This window comes from Rosa rugosa, chromosome 1 (genome assembly GCF_958449725.1).
Source record: "Rosa rugosa chromosome 1, drRosRugo1.1, whole genome shotgun sequence".
Classification (NCBI taxonomy): Eukaryota; Viridiplantae; Streptophyta; class Magnoliopsida; order Rosales; family Rosaceae; genus Rosa; species Rosa rugosa.
The window spans coordinates 54,453,536-54,456,969 of NC_084820.1; positions in this window are offsets into that span (position 1 = coordinate 54,453,536).

Consider the following 3,434-nt stretch of genomic DNA (forward strand, 5'->3'; position numbering starts at 1 on the left):
GAGCAGAGCGAGAACCACTGGGAAGTGAGGAGAACTTGCTAAAGCGTGACTTTAGCTTGGCTGGGTTGCTAGGGCGTTACCCTTGCTTGGCTGGTTCTGTAACCGTTGTGGTTGCGGCACTACCGTCGGCTCCCGAGGAGACTAGGACCGAAGTACGTTGGCAGAGGGTTTGGTGGCACTGAAGTCGGCTTCTGAGAAGACTTGGACTAGGAGTGTGATCACCGGTAAGAGAAAGAGAAGGAGAGGAGTTGCTCTTAGAGAGGTTGCTCTAGAGAGAACTTAGATCATCTTAGAGATGTTTTGATGTTGTGAATGTGTCTTGGTGTCGGTGTTTGGTCGTGGTACTACAATCGGCTCTCGAGGAGACTAGGACCGAAGTACGTTGACAGAGGGTTTAGTGGCACTGAAAGTCGGCTTCTGAGAAGACTAGGACTAGGAGTGTGATCACCGGTAAGAGAAAGAGAAGGAGAGGAGTTGCTCTTAGAGAGGTTGCTCTAGAGAGAACTTAGATCATCTTAGAGATGTTTTGATGTTGTGAATGTGTCTTGGTGTCGGTGTTTGGTCGTGGTACTACAATCGGCTCTCGAGGAGACTAGGACCGAAGTACGTTGACAGAGGGTTTAGTGGCACTGAAAGTCGGCTTCTGAGAAGACTAGGACTAGGAGTGTGATCACCGGTAAGAGAAAGAGAAGGAGAGGAGTTGCTCTTAGAGAGGTTGCTCTAGAGAGAACTTAGATCATCTTAGAGATGTTTTGATGTTGTGAATGTGTCTTTTAGAATGAGAGGAGAATGTGTTTATATAGGGAAGAAAAAGAAGAGTGAAATGATGAGTGGAAGAAAAATAATGAAAGTGGAGTATGAAAGTGATTTGTAAAATATGGAAAAGATAGAGAAATGATGAAATGAAAGCAAAGCATGAAGGTGCAGAAACATGGAAGTGATGATGATCTATTAAAGAGATTGTAGTAGAAAAATATATCCAAGGAAAAAAAGAAAAGCATCTAGCTTTCTTCATGTGGGTAGGAAACATGAACATGTGAATATTGAGCTGGTTTTAGGTCAGTTTCTGCCCCTTTATTCCTTCAATTATTTCTCCAATAAGACTTCAGAATGAGCCTTCGACTTCTTCATAAAAAATGTTCCACTATGAGTGTAGATCATCCTGACAAATTTTCAGAGCTTTATTCCATGCGGTTGGGCTGGAAATGCTGCTAGACCTCTTACAGGTCCAGTTTTCCAGTTTTGCTTCTGCAGAAAATTGGATTGATTGTTTGAAGGCCTTCCACTCAAAACTAGCTCTGGCACTCTTCATAAGAAATGATCCTTGGGCTGTCTAGAATGGATCTGCAGAGTTTCAACTCATTTCAAGTTCATTTGGTCAGGCGGCCGCTCCTTCTGTTTAGCTTGGTTTCTCTTAGCCGAAATAGGAAAATGTGCTAAAGTTGACTTTTCATGCTTCCATGCTTCCATAGTAGGCTTTATTTAGCCTCTAAATATATATTTCGAACTTGTCGACAATATATAGCTTGAGCCACTGACATTGGTTCAATTTCTCCAACACATGTCTTGTCAGGCCAAAATGTTCATTTTGGGTCCAAACATTGCCCCCCAGACCTCGAAGTCAAAGGTCCTCGTCTTGACTAAAGAGGTCTTGAATCAATACCGCTCTTATAATGTCGTTGCTTCAAAGTTGTTGTTCCAAAGCCACTTGTATTGGCTTGACTGTTTCCATATAGGCCTCTAAATAGGCCATAAAACTTGAATGCCACTAATGAATTGCCTTTGTCATGAACTGACGCTTCCTTTGCCAACTTTATTGCCCCCCATGGATCTGGCGAAACTTGGGCAGGTTGTAGGGGATCAGAACTTTAGCGTGCCCCCCATGCGAAGGAGACTGCTTTTGATTTCGAATGAGGATCCTTCTCTTCCTTGGTGGTAGTTTCGCCATGTGTATAGAAACAAGTATCTGCCTTGTTCGCTGGCTCTCTGTTGATTTTCTCAAATGTAGGTGTTGGAGCCGCTTTCCTGGCTAGATCAAGGCCTATAGTACTTGGCGAAATAAGATGCAGAATAGCAAACTGTTTGCTGTCATTTAATCCTTCGCGAGTCTTATGCCGAAGAGGATGATTGGATCCTGGTTATCGACATCATGACGTGTGACCAAGTGAAACCACCATATTTGCTGCAACTTTAGCATCTAAAACCGCATCGGTTTTAATCATGTTTTATTTAAAAAACATCAGGCCACTATGCTGGCCCTGCGGTGGTAGGAAAAGGTGGAATATCTTCACTGTCGCCTTAAATGTGATTCTCAAGATGGAATAATGATTCATTAATTATCAACTAGGGCCACTCACTGGCCCAACTAATAAATTAATCTCCAGAATTATCTGAGCTATAAATCAAGGTGTAATGGAGAAGTATATTCACTGTCGCCTTAAATGTGATTCTCAAGATGGAATAATGATTCATTAATTATCAACTAGGGCCACTCACTGGCCCAGCTAATAAATTAATCTCCAGAATTATCTGAGCTATAAATCAAGGTGTAATGGAGAAGTGTTCCTCACAACCTAGAAATGGCATCCAAGAAACCATTCTTTATCGATCAGGCAGATGAAATCACTGAGAAAGCCGCATTCACCTGGCGGACTAACATGAGTGTTCGATGTAGAAGTCAAACCGGAGAGGAGAGAAGTCGACTGATGGGCTTTGGTGGCGGTGATAGTCAAGCGAATCTGGGTCCCACACCTCGCGATCGTTTGCCAGATGATGCTATGGCCTATTATGGGTTTCCCATCCGCCGTCCCATAGCGGCTCTTCGGCGGTCTCCTGCCGATCTTGGAGGTTGGGGCCAGAAACATCATAGAGTCAAAATTAGTTTCTGGCCCTCAATCCAACCTCCTAATGTAGCCTGGTACAATGAGGTTCGTGCCCGAGATTTGGCCCGCTGGCGCGCAGTAGGCATTGCGGATGCTATTGACTTATGTCTTCAAATTCCCAGCGGCCTTAATCGCGCTCCTCTCGCCGCGACCTTTTGCTTCTGGAACACCGCCAGCAACACTTTTGATTTCCGCTTTGGGCAGATGAGTATTTCCTTATTGGATATTCTCGCTATCACGGGCCTACCCATCCACGCGGCACCGTATGTTCAAGGCCAATTTGATGACGAGAAATTCCCGCTGCAGATGACTCAGACTGGTCGCAGTATTCATAGCAGATCTTACCCGTCTTGGCGAAATTATTACCGCGGACATCATGACGAAACCGGGGGAATTGCCTTCCTCGAGTGGTGGCTCTGTAAGTTTATTTTTTGTACTTCTGCTGGTAAACCAACTGGCACTTGGTCCTCTTTGGCCACTTCTCTTTATAATGGCACAGTCGTTGGCCTTGGTCAACCGGTTCTGGGTTCGCTTTATCAAGCCCTTTATCAA